We start from the raw sequence: 18786 nt of genomic DNA, 5'->3' as shown, positions 1-18786 counted from the left end.
ATTCTGAAAGACTTGGTCTCAGTGTTAGTGATTTACTTTGGTGTAAGGCTTATCTATAAATAGGCTTACACCGGAGGCCAGATTTCAAAAGTCTTGCTGTCGCTATAAATGGTCACTTACGCTGAGAGCAAGTGTTTTGGAATTGGGCCCCAAGTTGTTTTGTTTTTTTTTTTCCTTAAACTGTCTAGTGCATTTTGTAAACTATATTGGTTTACTATAACCATTTAGTCATGGTGAGAGGTCATTAGTGACATATGCACACTTCTGTCACCACTTCCTTCTTTAGTCCAGTAATTCGCTTGTAATGCATGGAGTGTGATGGTTATGGCAGAAAAAGACGAATCATTTAAGCACAACTGTAGTGTGAGACCTGATCTTAATAAATGCTAAGTACTCCCTGCTTCACGTGTTAAGGTCGGGTCTCACGATAGGTAGTAATACCTGCCAGCACTGACCAGCAAATGACAGTGGCAGAATGAAAACAGGTTTGTTTCTGTTTGCTGGTAATGTGTGCCTGGCTTAGTTTCTGTTTGCTGGTAATGTGTGCCTGGCTTAAACGTAGAAAGTTGATAGAATAACAGCGCTTGTGTTTACCTGCATTTTCTGAAGGATATGAAGTCTGAAAATTTAAATGTATGTCATTATTTAGTGACCTCGGTTCTCCGCGATTTGTCAGAAAACCACAGATTTTTATGAGGAACTTACCAAATATATGAGGCAAACATCTGGACAGTTTGGAGGCATGACAGGGTGAGTATAAACATAAGAGATTTTTTACACTGTCCTGGCAGTGCTTGCTTAAGTGCTCTATGGCTTTGAAAGCTGGTAAAACACTTGGTGCTTTTTTTCTGCAACTAACAGCATTATATGAAGCAGATAAAGCTCCATATGCTGCAAGGAATTATGATCGAGTCTCTGATCATGACCCTTTATTGTGTGCTTTCAAAACGGACGTCAAGATTCTTTGCGTTTGAGGTGAATGTGCACCCATGTCTCAAACACATAATTAGGTTACAATCGGAGACCCAATCATTACCCTCCGTTTTGTGTACTCTTCATTTTAGTGGGTTTTGATATGTTACACTTTAATGCCATTCTCAGAATGTTGTATATATTGAGCTGTCGCATCTGATGTGTACTCCATTTTTGGTTTTCTTTAGTCCTGGCTAGAGAGTTTGCATTTTTTTAATCTATGCTGTCATGATGTTGCTCCATTTTTTACAGAAACCCTTCCTCATTTTCCCCCCACCCACCACAGATTTTTCTGAATTTTGTAGAAAGGCCTATTTCCACTACATTGGCATAAACAAAGCAGTCCTCTCCCCATCACTGATTTGTATGGCCCCCTGTAGGACACTTTTTCCAACAGTGAACTCCTTTTACTGTTTGTCACCTATCAGTCCGCCAGTTTATGACCCAGTTAAATTATCTAAGACTTGCTCATAATCTTGCTAGACTTCTTAAATCTCATATACTGAGCACTGTTGTGAATGCATTTATTAGAAATTTGGCAGATCTCATTCATTGCATCACCTCATGTTAGATTCAGTGGTCACTCAGGTAAAGGAAAGCTTAAAAATGACACGTGGCATTTTTGTGGGGCAACTTAATTGGGCAAAAAAAGTTTGCTAGGGCTGTAACACAGGTGTAAAAATCCCCTGTGGCTGACATTACTCAGAAGCATCAGTTGCCTTAAGATACTCTGATGGCTCTGACATGACCAGGTGTTGACATGGATGACTCTGACATGACCAGGTGTGACACGGATGGGTCTGACATGACCAGGTGTTGACACGCACGTTATAGCTCCCCAAGCTCTGATGTTCTTCATCTCACATTGCTGCAGTCCTTACATATGGGTAGTCCGCTGTCCTCGGTCGGCCCGAATACCAAAGTATAAGGCTGACGTCGGTCAAGGCGCTTAAAACTGACATCAGGACGTCAGGGTACAAAAGCGCATGACCGACGTCATATCCTCAGTCTTTTCTTGCCCCAGATGTCAGAAGGCCCTAAAAAGAAAGGCCAAAACCAAAAGACAGCAAAAAACCAACCAACCACCCCTGCACTAATCCTATTTACAATATTTACAATATTCACAACCCAAACCACACAACCGCCTCTAACTACAGAGGGGAAGGAGGGAGGGTAAATTGGACTGCAGCAATGTGGATCTTCGAACATCTACATTTATGGTAGGTACAAAACTGTACTATGTTCTTCATCTCACATTGCTGCAGTCCTTACATATGGGTAGTCCGCTGTCCTCGGTCGGCCCGAATACCAAAGTATAAGGCTGACGTCGGTCAAGGCGCTTAAAACTGACATCAGGACGTCAGGGTACAAAAGCGCATGACCGACGTCATATCCTCAGTCTTTTTTGCCGCATGGTCCGATGCAGAAGCAGCGTTGCAAGTGCCGTTCGGCGTTCTGAAATTTTTCGAGTTCGGAGTTTCAGACCGAATCAAAGTTGGCTAAGTACCCCGTTGGGGAATATTTTGGTTTTTTCTTGCCTCAGTGTTTTACCGGATGTCAGAAAAAGTGAATAACAGTATTTCTTGTGGGAAACAGATACCGCATAGGGATTATCATTCTTTGTGTATTCCTTGTTTGGGGCCTGAGCACGACGTTGTTGGGTGTCGCTTTTGTGCTAGGTTCAATAAGCGCACTATCAAGCGAAGGTTAGATTGTGCTAGGCTGGTCTTCGGGAAGCGGTGCAATTATAATATGCCGTCGGATTCTCCGGCGCCCGCTTCTTCGAAGAACCGCAAAGACAAAGCAGTTAAACCCAGCCAAGAAGAGTCGTCCGTTCGGACGTCGGTTCTTTAGAGGCGTCAGTGGAACCGGTGGTTCCGACGGAGGCTTCTCTGGAGTCCCAGGGGGAGACTTTGATATTGCAGGATGTGGCCTCTCAGGAGGCAGGTCAGGCTGAAGGGGCTTCCCAAGTTACTGTACTCCCCTCCCTTCCTAGGGTGGTTAGGCCCTCTCCTTCTGTTTCCAAGGCTTCTCCCAGAGGCAGGCCAGGTTTAGCTTCTGTTGGTGTCACTCCTAGTGCAGCAGGGTCTGTGCCCAAGAAGCACATGCTTAAAATGGCAGAAGATTTGATTACTCTGATTAGAGGTTCTTTGCCCCCTCCTGAAAAGAGGCCTAGGGTGGAGCCAGAGTTGGGGAGTTTTGAGCAGGCTTCGGATGTTTCTGAGTCTTCGGCTGAAGACTTGCAGGAGTACTCTCCTTATTCTGATTCTGATGCAGATGATTCGACTCCTTCTGCTTCTCCTCCAGAGGATTTTTCTTTTACAGAGACTCTTCATTCCATGAGGGAACATTTTAAGTGGGAAGGTCAGGACTTCCCTGATTCCAGGAAAAGGCTTAGGAATTTTTGCTTTTGCCCCAGCATAGGCCCTTGGCTATACCTCCTGTTCTGGATGTTGTGGAAGATGTGTTTGCAGAGGCTTCACTTAATCCTGATTCTCTGCCTCCTGCTCCTGTTAAACCGGATAGGTATTACAGGGTGCCTGAGGCTCATAAATATCTTTATAAGAGTCCTAGGGCGGACCCAGAAACTGTTAGTCAGGGACCTAAGGGTGTCAAGGCCTCTGTTGTAAAAATCCGGTTCCTCCAGATAAAGAGGCTAGAGCTTTGGATAGATGGGGAAAGAAAGTCTATACATCTTCTACCCTAGCTATGAGGGCTTTGAATTGCCAGTTTCATATGTTGAAATATCAAAACTATCTTCTTTCTCAATTGAAGTCTAAGGTGGATGCTCTGGCGGAAGGCATTGAGTGTAAAGAGTTACAAGATTTGGTGCATGTTTCAGAGCAGGTGGGGAAGCATTCTTTACAATGTGGTTTTGATGCTGTACAGGCCTCGTCTAGGGTGGCTGCCACTGGTTCAGTTCTTCGCAGGCACGCATGGCTGAGGGATCAGAATTTATCTGACCATGTTAAGACAAGGATTTTGGATGCTCCTTTACAGTCTGATGTGTTGTTTGGTTCACCTGTGGAGTCAGTCTTGAAGAAAATGGAAGACAAGGCTAAGTCCATGCAGGCCGTTAAAGATTTTTTGCAAGTACAGCCTCCAAAGTTTAGTAGGAATTGGCCTGCTAAGGGGTGGACGTATCCTTCTTATGATTCTCAGTCTAGGGGTAGATCTAGACGTGGTAGGGGCAGAGCTCAGAGTTCTTTCAGACCTAGAACAGGGAGTTCACCTGCACAATCTTCGGGTGAGGGCAGGGGCCAGCCCTTTCATAAACAGGCCCAATGACCTACCTTTTCAGCTGCCAGATCCTTCTTGCCTGGCAGCTCCTTTGGGAGGAAGGTTGGCACTCTTCAAGGAAAATTGGAATTTGATTACCCAAGACAAATGGGTATTGGATATCATACACCGAGGTTACAAGTTTTATTTCCATACCTTGCCTCCTTTCAAAGGCATGCCGGACGTTCCTCCTCAGCAAAGACTAGAGGCTCACAAACAAATTTCTCTGCTACTTCAAATAAGGTCCATACAACCGGTCCCTCTGCCAGAAGTGGGCCTAGGATTTTATTCTCGCCTGTTCCTAGTACCAAAGAAAGGGAACACGTGGAGACCAATCTTGGATTTATCTATCCTCAACACATATCTGGACATTCCCAAGTTCAAAATGTTGACTTTACAACAGCTTTTACCTCTGCTGGGCAAAGATCACTGGATGGTGACTCTGGATCTCAAGGAGGCTTACCTTCATGTTCCTATCAGGCTCAGTTGCAGAAAGTATCTGCGTTTTCGGGCTGGGACTTCTCATTATCAGTTCTCTGCATTGCCCTTTGGCTTATCTACTGCGCCCAGAGTGTTCACGAAGGTTCTGGCTCCAGTGATAGCTTTCTTCAGGCTAAGAGGAATACAAATCTATCCTTATTTGGACGATTGCCTGATTCTGGCCCAAGGAAAGGACGAACTTCTTCATCATTTACAGTATGTGATAGCAGTGCTAAGATGCCTGGGGTATTCTGTGAACGAAATAAAGTCCAGTCTAGTACCCTCTCAGGACATGTGCTTTCTGGGTGTGAGACTGAATACAGCATCCCAGATGGCCTTTTTGACCCCGGACAAACAAAAGAATCTTTCTCTTTACTTCCATCAATTGTCTCATCAGTCCAGGCTGACTGCAAGGACAGTCCTTCAAGCCTTGGGGTTCATGGCATCTTGTATTCTGGTGCTTCCCGATGCCAAACTGCATATGAGGAAGCTGCAATGGTATCTCAAAAATGTATGGACACAGCACTGCCAAGATATGGACATTGTCATTCAGATAATACCTTGCATTCAAAAGGAATTTTTGTGGTGGGCTCAGGAATGTCACCTAAACAAGGGACTCTCTGTGACCCGGCCAGAGGCGAGTCAGATTCTAACGACAGATGCCTCAGACAAAGCTTGGGGAGCTCATCTAAATGGAAAGTGGGTACAAGACACGTGGCCTGCCAGACTTCAACATCTACATATCAACTTGAAGGAGATGTTAGCAGTCCAATTTGCATTAATAGCTTTCAAGGATTTACTTCTTCCAGGGCAGGTGTTGGTTCTAACAGACAACACAACTGTCATGTGGTACATCAACAAGCAAGGGGGAACGCATTCTTATCCTCTATGCAGACAAGCAATGATTTTGTGGGAGACTGCTCTCAGTTTACAGCTAAATCTTCAGGCAAGGTTTCTGCCGGAGCACAGAACTCCTTAGCAGATGTGTTGAGCAGACAAATTATGGATCCCCACGAGTGGAAATTGGATCCTCATGTATTTCAGAAATTGACAGTGTTATGGGGAACTCCAGACATAGATCTGTTCGCTTCTCCACTAAACTTCCAGCTGCCAAAGTTTTGCACAGAAAGGTTTCATCCCACAGCTTGGAAAGTGGATGCTCTCTCATTCAATTGGAGCAATCTTCATGTGTATGCCTTTCCACCTCTGCCTCTCCTCCCAAAGGTACTCCTGAAGGTCAGACAGGACAAGCCAAAGATGATTTTAATAGCTCCAGATTGGCCTCGACAGCACTGGTACCCATTACTGAGAAGTCTGGTTCGGGTGCCTCCATGGCCTTTGCCTTGATTCCACAGCTGCTGTCTCAGGAGAACAGTCATTTACTCAATGTCAAACTTCACTCTCTACATCTAACAGCCTGGCATATTCTGTTTTAAACCCTGGAGGGTCTCAGCTTCCACAGCAAGTTTTGAATGTTATTTTGGAGGCCAGAAGGCCTAGTACAAGGAAAGTGTGCGCAGATAAATGGAGGAGATTTTTATTTTGGAGTACAGCAAAGGAATTTGATGTTTCTAAGCCTAATTTAAGTGTGGCTCTTCAATATCTTACTGAGTTACTGGACAAAGGTTTGTCCTTCTCCTCTATTAAGGTTCATGCTGCAGCAATTTCTGCTCACTATGACTGTGACCCACCATTGTTTTCTCATCCTTTGTTTAAGCAATTCCTTAGAGGGCAAAGAATATAAGACCCCACGTAGAGCTCCTACTCCTGCTTGGGATCTCAATTTTGTGTTGGAGAAACTCACTCTACAACCTTTTGAGCCTGCAGCTACTGCCGAGTTGAAATATTTATCATGGAAGACTGCTTTTTTGTTGGCCATTACCTCTGCGAGAAGGGTTTCTGAATTACAGGCCCTTATGGCGGTTGAGCCTTTCTTAATTTTCCATAAGGATAGGGTATCTTTGCGTACTAATCCTTCCTTTATGCCTAAAGTGGTTTCTAGTGTGGCTTTAAACCAAACTATTCATTTGCCTACTTTTATGCAAACCCCCAAAATAAAGGGGAAAAGATTTTGCACACTTTGGATATACACAGGCAGTTGCGATATTATTTGAGCAGAACTAAAGGGTTCAGGCAGTCTCAGCAGTTATTTGTTTCATTTGCTTTGGGTTCTCAGGGCAAGCCTGTTTCAAAACAAACTATTTCTAAGTGGATTGGGTTTTGTATTGCTTTCTGTTATTCCCATCATGGTAAGGAGATTCCAGCTGGGATTAGGCCTCATTCCACTAGGGCTACTGCCACTTCTACAGCTTTTTAAGGGGTGGCAACTAAAGATATTTTGGAGGCAGCTACTTGGAGTTCAGTGCATACTTTCTCTAAGCATTACCACCTTCCACTTTACTCTAAGTCTAGGGCTGGTTTTGCCACTGCAATTTTACAGGGCATTTTGGCAGCTCCTAATGCTTTATAGTTTTGCCATCCTCCTTACCTCTGCTTTGGGATTCTACCCATATGTAAGGACTGCAGCAATGTGAGATGAAGAACATAGTACAGTTTTGTACCTACCATAAATGTAGATGTTCAAGATCCACATTGCTGCAGTCCAATTTACCTCCCTCCTTCCCTCTGTAGTTAGAGGCGGTTGTGTGGTTTGGGTTGTGAATATTGTAAATATTGTAAATAGGATTAGTGCAGGGGTGGTTGGTTGGTTTTTTGCTGTCTTTTGGTTTTGGCCTTTCTTTTTAGGGCCTTCTGACATCTGGGGCAAGAAAAGACTGAGGATATGGCGTCGGTCATGCGCTTTTGTACCCTGACGTCCTGATGTCAGTTTTAAGCGCCTTGACCGACGTCAGCCTTATACTTTGGTATTCGGGCCGACCGAGGACAGCGGACTACCCATATGTAAGGACTGCAGCAATGTGGATCTTCGAACATCTACATTTATGGTAGGTACAAAACTGTACTTTTTTGCAAACTTTCATTGCAGTTGGATCTTAAAAAAGCTTTTGTTTCTGCAATGAACTGTTTTTATGGGGGGTGGTGTTTAGGCCCCTTTTATGTAGGGCTATTTGAATTCCCTCTTGCATATGATGTGTGTATTGAACTAATGAATAATCGTATGTCACTTAAATCAATGTTATGATGATGTTTTTAGCACAGTCATCTTTTATTTCTAAGTGGTTAGAAATCACCAAAAGTAGGTGAAGGTAGCCCTTTGAGAATGGGATGACATGGAGGAAATAATTTATTGCAGTAAATGGAACCAACCAGTGACTCCTGTATTGAAACAATATTTATGAAAAAGTATGAAAGCTGTCATAATAGACTTGGGTTTTGATGTGTGTAGTTGTGACCAAAAATTCAACATCTGCAGCATTTTGACTAGAGAAACGTAAGTGCCAAAAATAGACACTGAATGAGAGAGCATAGTAGTTGGGAAATGATGAATGACCAGTAAATTTAGTACTTCTAATCTTTATTTAAATCAGAATCATTTTCATCAGTGGGATGAACTATATTGTCTCCCTTCTGCAGTAATTGTGCTTCAATGCACAAATGAACTACTACTGGAATTCCATCCTCTTTTTATAGGTTCATAGGCATTTACTAAGCTAAAAACCACAAGGGCCTTTTTTTTATGCATCCCATATGTCTGACAAGTTCTGGTACCCTTGATAACTGTAAGCAGGGGCTTGGAGTAAACTATTTACAGGCTGCCTTTATCCTTTAGTGACACGTGCATTAGGTTTGGGAGAAACACTGCTTCACATGTTTGGGGAGCCTGTTCTAGAGAAGGTGTAGTCTCTGGATGCATACTTGTCTCTACAGCAGTTCCTGTTATCACAGGCAAGATTCAAGTCTTTAGAGCGGGTTATTTTGGTGCTGTTTGTTTTGCAGATATGCAGGAGGTCCATCAGAGTGAGGTCTGACAATGGCTCGTATGCTTAGGCATGAACTACCTTCAGCATCCTGTAGGAGATCGAATACAAGGACAGTGCCTTCAGGCTGTCTGCACAGGACATGTTACTTATGCCCTGTATGCTTTTAGTGAGGAACATCAGTGGACATTACAATTGTTGGATATGCCTCTTTAGGTACATACCAAAGGGGCCACTGTACTCAATGATAGGTCTAATGAATATTGGATACAGTGAAACAGTGACTTCCTTGGACCTAGATGTCATACCTTTGTTTATAAGTTGCGCAACAAAGAATGGTTTCCTCACTACTATAGACACGTGATGGTCAAAGGCTAGATTACTGTCTCTGTGGGTCCCCAAGTCCCTAATTACTGGATTCACTCTTAGGGGTGTGTTGTCAGTATGATAAATTCCAGGAGTGGGTGACTTCCTGAAGGATACTATTATGCATTTCTTGGCATTTAGTTTAGGCTCATGGTTCTGACACCACTTATTTGTCTGTCAGCCCTTCCCAGAGAACAATTGTGTTGGTGGGGGATTCAGTGACTGCACCTGATTTGCAGTCATCTGCAAATTTATTCAGCTTGAGGCCTTTGACATTGGCTTTGTCTTCAGAGAAGTAAATGCCAAAAAGAAGCGGTCCCAGGACTTGATTCCTGAGGGACTCTGCTTGTGACTGGTATCTTTGTAGAGGTGGACACTCCATTTCTGGCTTTCTGGGATCCTCTCTGTGAGTCAGCTGGCTGTCTAATGGGTGGCATAAAGGTTTGTACCTAACCTCTAGAGTTTGTCAACAATGACTGAGTGGGGTATTGTGTCAGATGACTTGACCAAGACAAGACAGTGTGAACCATTTTGCCCTCATCATTGCTTTGGTGACCTTCTCAAAAAATGCCTTTACAAAACTAAATTGGGTCGGGTCATGTTTCTGGAGGTTTCCTATATTATTATTGATCATTTCCATGGCTTTGCATATGAGACTAGTAAGACTTATGGGTCTGTAGATGGCCCACCTTTGTGCAGAGGGATGATGGTTGCAAGCCTGTTCGGAGGCCACAAGTAAATAATTCCAGCGCACCTGATAGGTCATATTTCATGCTATTTTGAAGGCATTCTGGGATATTGTCTGGGCCCACTGATGCAGTGCTCTTGCCTTTAGAGAGAGCATTAAGGACCTGTTCCCTAGTCATAGCTGGGGGAGGGTTATATTTAATGGTATTTCCTGAGGGAACGTTGAGGGGGAGAAGGGGGTACAGTTGGTTTGCAGTATCTTCTGGCTCACTCTAGGTGACTTCATTAGCAATGACCTCTGCACACAGTTGTGTACTGCCTTTGAGGATGCAGACATAGCTTAAGAATGCCTTGTTGTTGTCCTTGGATGGGAGGCCAAATTCACCTCAAATCTGGCATTTGTAGACTTTTATTTGTCTTCTGAGTTTTGTTTAGTTTGATAAGAGTACTTTTATTGTGGTGGGTGCTGCACCTCCTAATTTTTGCCATGGTTTTCTACCTTCTGTCAGTCAGTCTATTGATTTTGTGATTTCACCAATGTGGCTTGTTTTTGAGCTAGTTCTTTGCTTCTTCCTGGTGGGTACAGCTGCCTCTTTGCAGCTATTAACATGATTGTATAGGGTTTCTCTGAACAGTTCTGCATAGGTAGCAGTGTTCTCAGGTTTTATGGGGCCTTGAAGCTTTGCCAGGTTATCACTTAATAGTAAGAAGTTACCCTTATAGTAGCTCCCGAATATTCCAGGGTTAGCTGATGTACTAGGTTTTATTTTTACTTCAAAGGAGACCGTTTTGTGATTTGACCGTACTAGAGAAGACATTACACTAGGGGTGTGTGTAGCACTCTCGCATATTAGTGAGGATCAGATAAAGTATGGTTGTACCCCTTGTTGTTGTATTGACAATCTAATCCAGGGAGTTTGTGTTTACAAAATCCAGGAATCTGTGTGCCTGTACATTTGGTGTCATATATGATTCTCAGTTAACAGTGGGGTAATTAAAGCTGCCCACGAATATGGTATTGGGTTCGGTGCTGTTTCCAGTAAGTTTACATACATGTTATGGGTTTCCTGGGTCGTAAAGGGGGATCTATAGCTTGCAAGGAAGTGGTATTGGATTTTGCCTATGGTGCTTTGAATATGGAGAAGCTCAAGTGCGTCATCCTGTTTGACCAGCATTTACATATATTTATTTTTGAAGTAGATCAAGACACCTTCACCTTTAGGCCCTATCTGTGTAGTAACTGGTCTAAATGTGTAGAAGGCATTATAACCTTGCACTGTTGGTGTGCTCTCTGTGGCTTTAAACTACGCCTAAGTGCTGCACAGACTGCATTCTGTAGGGTGAGGAGAGCTTCTAGGGAGTGGAGTGGGTGAAGAGCACCAGTTGTGCTGGAATGTTACAGTGTATTGGGGTATAGGTAATGGCCGTGTTCCCTTGTGTGTGTGTGTGTGTGTGTGATGTCTGCCTCTCATTGCATTATAGTACAGTGTGTGTAATAACATTTACTGTTACTAACTAGGATCCAGTAAAACCAGAACATTTTCTACATTTGCAAGTTTCATTCAGGCATTTTATTTTCTTCTGTCTAGTGAAAGAGCTTAGTGTCATAACCTGTGTGACATTCCCGTTCTGGGCCAGTAATCAAGGAGTCTGAATCCTCACCATTGACACTGGAGAGGGACATTCACCTAGAACAAAAATGGATACACCCAGTATTTCCAGGTGCAGCTCTATGGATCAAGCACAGTTTCTGTAAAGAGTACACGGAACACAGTCAGCCTGGGGTCTGGATTTTTTTTATATCTGTCTCCCTCTAGGGCCCCAGTAAAGCTCCCCCACTAGCACAGTTATAAGGTTAAGAGACAGCTGAGTATCCGAGCCAATCCAGTACCCTCTCTGTGAAACTAGTGCTGCATGTCCCTGCTCCAAGTAGACGACACACACACACACACACACACACACACACACACACACACACACACACACACACACACACACACACACACACACCTGGGAAAGGCTGGCACAGATTTACCCGCTGTACCCTCTGGCCAAGGTGATGGTGCTGCATTAGCATTGTCGCCTCAGTCAGATGCTGTCCAGTTCGATTCTCAGCTAGAGCGTCTTCTGCGTGGAGACATGCGTGAATGGGCATTCCTTCATTGAAGGCTGTGCATCAGGGCTGGTAACTTGGCACGTAAAAATCAACTACCAATCATTAGCGGACCGGAGTTCTGCTGTGGCGACCCCTAACTGGGAAAAGCCGAAAGACACAACAACCACCCTCTTCTGCCCAGACTATAAGGTTATCACTGCCACCAGACACTATAAAATCCAGCTACCTAACGCCTTTGCAAGGGTACCCAATTATACTGAGTGAAATTAATATTAATACAAATAGTAATGTTGACCAAATAGCCAGGCTTCAGGACTGGCCACAGTGTCACCAATAGATACAAGTACTCTCAAAGTTAAAATATTTCCCTAAAGGACCAGCCACAATGAAAAGTTTAAGTATATTAGAAAAGTAAATAATAAAAGAACAGGAAAATGGGGAATATCTGTTTACAGTAAACACCAGAGTTTTCATCACAGGAAATATTAAAAATAATACAACGGAAAGATTCACACAGTTACAGAAAAAGCAATACTTAACTGTTCTCACTATAGTTTCCTGACTGATCTAGAGAATCCTGTTTCTACTTGCTTAGTAGAGCAAGATGAAGTAGGTTGAGGGATCCCCCTATGTTAGGTTCCGAGAAATGGACTGCAATGACAATTTAGTCTCAGCTAATATTAAAACATTATTTCTGTACAGAATGACATCATACATGTCACCTGGTCATCTGACTTCTGGTTCCCATGCAACCCCCCCCCCCCCCACCTATTGCTAGAAACTGCCAGGATTTAGCACCTGCATATCAATAATACACAGGCAAGAGCTTTGCTCATATCTAGTGCAGCTTCTGAAAGTCATAAAAGAATTACAAACTTCTGTTCCTCCTACAGAGACTAACAAACCATGCGTCTTACAGACATTGCATCTCTGGCTTCATTCAAAACTGTGAGATAACATCTTTATGGCCTAGGCCCAGTAATTTAATTTTTTCCTATTTCTCAAAGTCAGGTGGATTAAGATTAACCTCTTTTCTTCCAGTATCTTCTGTTACAATGTATTCATTTCAACAGTTGCAATGCATACATTTAATCAGTTTTTTTTTCTGTCAGCAGGACCCACTGTTGATACATTTTTAACACAATCAGCTTTACATGTACATTTTTCTACGGAAGCATCTGTACAAATCAGTTTGATGTACAACTGACATAAAATTCTTTACAAAATTCCAGCTAGCTGTGCTGGCATATGTTACACATCCACTGCCCTACTTCTCCTGGCATAGCTGGTAATACCACCCATTGTCACAGCCTGTATAAATGCAAGAAGTTTCATTGGAGTCATCATGGCATTTCTACCAAAATATTATACCATTTCATCGCTATTGGTCTGTTAAAGATGAAGCAAAATTCCAAGTAAAAAAAAAAGTACCTGTAAATTTACTGCATCATCATGCTTGCAGATAGCTTTTCAATGTTACAAGGAAGTATCTTTTAAGTTTTTGTACTAATTAATGTTTTCTAAAAATTCCAACAAACATGTGGAAGTCTGGAGGTTGCTTGTCCATGTCCCAGCTGAGTCAATATTTTCAAGCAGGATGTATTGACATCATTCTTAAAGCAATCACGAATATTGATAAATTCTTAAAAGTTAATTGACAGTATTAATTTATTTATGCAAACAGCAGCAAGTTTCCATGCTCCCCCAAAAGATATATACATCGGTATGACACAAATGTCGCTGTTAGAAAATGCAATGCAATTTTTTTTAATATATTGAAAAAGTTCCTTGCATTATAGAAAAGTTGTAAGCGCACAGATGTAATCAACTTAGTTTCTTCTTTTGTGTTACATGTAGGAAAAGTTTTGCATTTTATTTTTAATGTTGGATGTCTGGCTAGTTTAGTAGAAAGAGGATTCATTGTTTGGACAGAATATCAGGCTCTGTATTTTAACATGTACTTACTGCATGTTTAATATATGGAAAGGAAGCTGGTGTGGTCTACCTGTTAAGTGTTTGAGTTTGATGTCACTATGTTGTTATTGTAATATATAATACTTCATAGAACTTGATTGCAAGAAGTAATACCAATAGGATTTTTATCAGCCCGCTTTCTGTGTTGTGCCATGTCAGCATTCTGCCCCCTGCACTGATACGAAGATATGAAATATGCAGTGTGTATGCATTGTGCTCAGAAGGTCAATACCACCCATCCATGGATGGGTCGTACTGCTTAATTCAGATGAAACAGTAGTACAGTGGTTGTAGTTTCACTAGTTTTTGGGCAGCCATCTCCTGTGTAAGTGAACAGAAATCCATTTGCAGAGAAGTGTGTTTTTCATATTAATTATAGATGTTAGTCTTTTTCCTTTTCTGGCATTGAATCTGGAAGTTTTAAGTGATTGTACCACCAAAACCTGTATTTGCAGTGGGCAGATAGCATGCAATTTCTTGTGGGACTGTCTTAACATCTCAAGTGCCATAAACAGGATGCTTAGACTTAACAGACAGCTTAACAGATTCACAGAGACAGTTATATCTCCTCTTATTAAGTTGTTAGTTTTTTAAGTTAAGTTGTTAGTTCCACTGTCGTTAATGATTTTTTAGAGTGATGAGATATAGTTCCAGACACTTCAGTTGCATTCTTGGACAAGACTGGAGTTTCTTACCAGTTCTTGTCTTGTTAACAATAAATTCCCAGAAGGAGTTGGTGGTGTTGCCTGTCCCTACACTTCGCCAGTTAACTTGAGTTTGTTTTCTGAGAACACAGGATAATTAGTGACCCAGTGTAATATAGTTTCAGGAGGATAGGTATGAGTAAAAAAACAGAGATTTCATACATATGTTGGCTTTGTGGCTTGATCACTGCCAACCGAATGGGGTACCACCCAGAAATCTATTTCTGCATGTTGTAAATTTAAACGTAAAATATCTAATACAATTTGACTGCAAGTAGCTACAGTATGTATCTGAGAATTTGCTTTTTTAAAAGTAACTCTGTAAAAAGTATCTTTACTTGAAAAGGCAGTCAGTACCTCCCCACTTAGTAAATCCATGTCACAAACTAAAATAACCTCTTGGTGACCAGAAGCATACAGATTATTCAAAAAGGTTTTCCAGACATCTTGGTCATAGTTTTAGGGTGTCTGTAGGCAACAAGACAAAAATGTTCTCTGTGCCCAATCTCCAGAAAAATGGCAGCATAATCAGTTTTCCCTTGATGCTTTCAGTTGTGTAAAGTTCCTCAAAAATATACCATTCTTTAAGCATTTTTATTAACGCATCCCATTTTTTAAGCAGCCCCATGGCCTTACATGCATTAATGGGGAAAATGAACTGCAGTAACCCTTTTCGTTGTTACTGTCATGCAATACGTTTCCTTTTAAGAATTTTCAATCACTGCCACATTATATAAGTTGCTCAGTTCCTGATTTCTGTTAAACCTCTGTATATATATATATATAGCTGTATTCAACTGGACGTATAAGAGAATTTAAGTACCTTTATCTGCACTTTTTTTAAAAAAATACAGTATTTAAATTGATTTAACTGTGTTGCAGGAATATTAACTGAACTGGAAGTTAGTCAGTGTTTGCTGAATTTTATTATTTGTAGAAATTGCAGGTGTGGGGATAGCCACATTCTTTGATTTCCTGTCCTTGCCTATTTAAGTGGTACAGTGTGAAATATTTTCTGCTTAAAAACCTCAGCTTTGGCCGGCTAAGAACTAGCTGTATTCAACTGGACGTATAAGAGAATTTAAGTACATTTATCTGCACTTTTTTCAAAAAATACAGTATTTAAATTGATTTAACTGTGTTGCAGGAATATTAACTGAACTGGAAGTTTTGACTCTGCTCTTCAGTTAGTCCCACCCACCCTCCTTGTTTTTGTTTTGGTGTTAATCTTAGTGGCCTTGAAACTGCCCGCCCCTCTTGTAAATTTGTGTTTGGATACTCCTTCTGGGCCCATCTCATTTGCTCACTCAACTGAGTGCAGTGAGATCATATTCTGATTTCAGGCACTCCTACTGTGTACAAAGAGAGCATCTGGGAAACAGAAAAAAAAATTAAGCTTGTTTCCTGCCTTTCCTGTTAAGTGGTATAGACTATTTGTAGGCTTCTGAGCCCCCAAGCCCTTCTGTGTTGGAGGGAAGCCTTCTAGCTTAGTTTTTTTTCTAATAACTAGCCAGTTTTCTAGTTTCAGCACTCAAATCTGTTTCTTTGATCTCAGCACTTGTTCAGAACTCATTGTAAGCACTACATAAGCTGCAAATTACTACAGCACTCAACTTTCCTCACTTGTCTAGTGGAAAGCAGTTTTTAGTACTTAATAAATAAGCACTTATCCAGGCATGTCAAACGGTCAGCTTCCCAGTGATTTCTCTTGTCTACCTGATGAATCTGAGCATCTTGGGGCAATGCAGCAATTGCCTCGTGTACACAGACAGCCCTCTCCTCCTACCACCCAATACTACAGCCTGTGAGAGATGCACTTATATAGCCAAACTGGAAGCAAAGCTCTCTTCACCCAAGACTGGACTAGACAGTCAAGAGGAGAAGGTAAACACTTGCACTGCACCACACTCATCACATAGTCCCTCAAAACCTACACCACCAAAACACACACATAGAAACACAAAACACACACCTACATTCGCGGAGGCTCTCAATAAAAACCTGCCCAAGCATCAGGGACATCCAAAGCATAAATGCAAGCAAACTCCACCCCCCAACACAACCCAAAAAACACATAGCCCACAAACTCAGTGTGCCACTCAGCCACAGCCCATAAGGCATAACAACGTACCCAACACTGTAGTCATAGGTGACTATAGTCAGGCACACTGATGTTCCACTCACTAGACTAAACAAGGAGAAAGTTACTGTCAGCTGCCTGTCAGGTGCCAGGATCCACCACATAACACATGCACTCAGGTCACTCCACAGTAAGTACAAATATGACACTGTCATTGTCCATGTTGGTGTGAATGACCTGAGACATACCTCCCTGGACTACATGAAGAGAGACATGGAGGAGCTCTCCGATCTTGTATCCCAGGCAGGTATGACCCTAACCCTGAGTAGCATCCTGCCATCACCCAGAATGATATCACAGTACAAGGACAAAATGATTGACTTCAACAATTGGCTAAGCTTCTGGTGTCATTCTAAGGGGATCCAGTATTTGTCTGCCTGGGACGACATGATTGACAGTCCACGATGCTTTGCCAGAGATGGCCTGCACCTGTCGCCCTTAGGATTCCAGATACTGGCTAAGACTCTTGCATCCCCTATAGTGCCTTTTTTAGGCAAGGTTCAAATGACAAATTCACCACCGTAACAGGTACAAGCAAGCAAAATCTGAGGGTAATGCTACTCAATGCTAGAAGTCTAAACCTCAAATTGCACTCACTCGAGGCACTCCTTAAAATGGAGAACATTGACATCTGTGCAGTGACAGAGACCTGGTTCAAAGCTCCAGAGTGCACCCCTGCATTACCAGGCTTCAATTCATACCACACCTTTCGGCCACCTAACCCAGAAAGAAGCACTAAAGGCGGAGGCGTGTCCAAATTCATTAAGGATATCCACACCTCCAGGCTAGTTGCACAGCATAATGCATCCGAGATTATCCAAGTGCAACTAACTCTGGGCAAGACCGCAATCCAAATTGTAGCTTGCTACAGACCCCCCACCATGCCCCAGGATTCACACTCCTCATTTCTTGATGCACTGGAAAGTATTAGGGTACAACCCAACACCCTAATAATGGGCGATTTCAACTACCCCACCATTAACTGGGAAAACTACTCATGTACCAACTCTTTTGCTCAACGTTTTCTAGAATTCATAAATTCCAACGCCTTGGATCAACTTATTCACACCCCCACCAGGGGCAGCAATATCCTAGACCTGGTCATTACCAACATGGGAAACAGGTGTTCCACACCAGAGGTCAATTCCTCGTTGGTCAGATCCGACCACAAGCTAATCAACCTAGACATCCACATCCCACCCCCACCCCCAGCCCCAATTAGGGAAACCATCGTAAAAAACTTCTCAAAAGCCAACTTCACACTTCTTAAGACAGAAGTGGCAAACTTCATGACACCCATGCAGACGGACAATAGAGGTATAACTGCCGAATCCTACACAAATGCACTTTATAAGCACTTACACAAGTGTATGGATCATGCTATCCCTAATAGAACCAAGATGTTATCCTCTAAAAAAAAAAAAAAAAAAAGGAAGCCAATCTGGTGGACCTCTGCCATAAACAAACTCTACAACAGAAGAAAGAAACTGTTGCAAAAAAGAGTAAAATCCCATGACTGGAGGAACTCCTTGGTCAACCTCAGTAAGAAGCTGAGATCCCTCATAAAATCCTCCAAAGCTAGTTACGAAAACAAAATTGCCACTGACTCTAAAGACAACCACAAAGCATTCTATAGCTATGTCAAGAATCTAAATGGGAACACTCAGATCTGCTCTGAGTTACAGCATAATGACACTAAATATACAGAACCAGCTGATATTGCCAACATCCTAGCTGATAGGTTCAGTGCTAACTTTACTCCCCTTTTACTCCCCTCTCACCCCCTAGAGGGCCCATCTCTATACCTGAAGAATGTAAAGTTCCTATAATCATGGCTGCACAGGTAAAAAACACACACTCCAAAGCCAAGAACACAGCATCCATGGGACCTGACAATATCCCAGGCTGCGTTCTACACGAACTACAGAATGAACTGGCACCCTACCTAAGTACCATGTTCAATCATAGCCTCACCTCAGGCTTTGTACCCACTGAATGGCGCACCGCGATAGTTATCCCACTCCACAAAGGGGGAGCCACGACGGACCCCGGGAACTACCGCCCCATTAGCCTGACGAGCCTGGTCTGCAAGGCCATGGAACTCATAAACAAAGACATTGGTAATCTCCAAACTCTGGACCCTACACAGTTTGGATTTGTAAAAGGCAGATCATGTTTCCTAAACCTGAT

The 18786-nt window shown here is 42.5% G+C and overlaps 1 protein-coding gene across 1 annotated transcript in view; it reads left to right on the top strand.

Annotated features, from left to right (window-relative positions):
- The window catches only part of TTC7B (tetratricopeptide repeat domain 7B), a gene marked incomplete in the record, with an annotated part of 1939345 nt that overhangs the window by 350601 nt on the left and 1569958 nt on the right, over positions 1 to 18786 (top strand).

The sequence above is a fragment of the Protopterus annectens genome, chromosome 6.part0 (assembly GCF_019279795.1).
Source record: "Protopterus annectens isolate FY-2018-M chromosome 6.part0, PAN1.0, whole genome shotgun sequence".
Taxonomy (NCBI): Eukaryota; Metazoa; Chordata; order Ceratodontiformes; family Protopteridae; genus Protopterus; species Protopterus annectens.
Note: the sequence above shows the minus strand (reverse complement) of the source record. Positions and strands in the feature narration are given on the sequence as shown.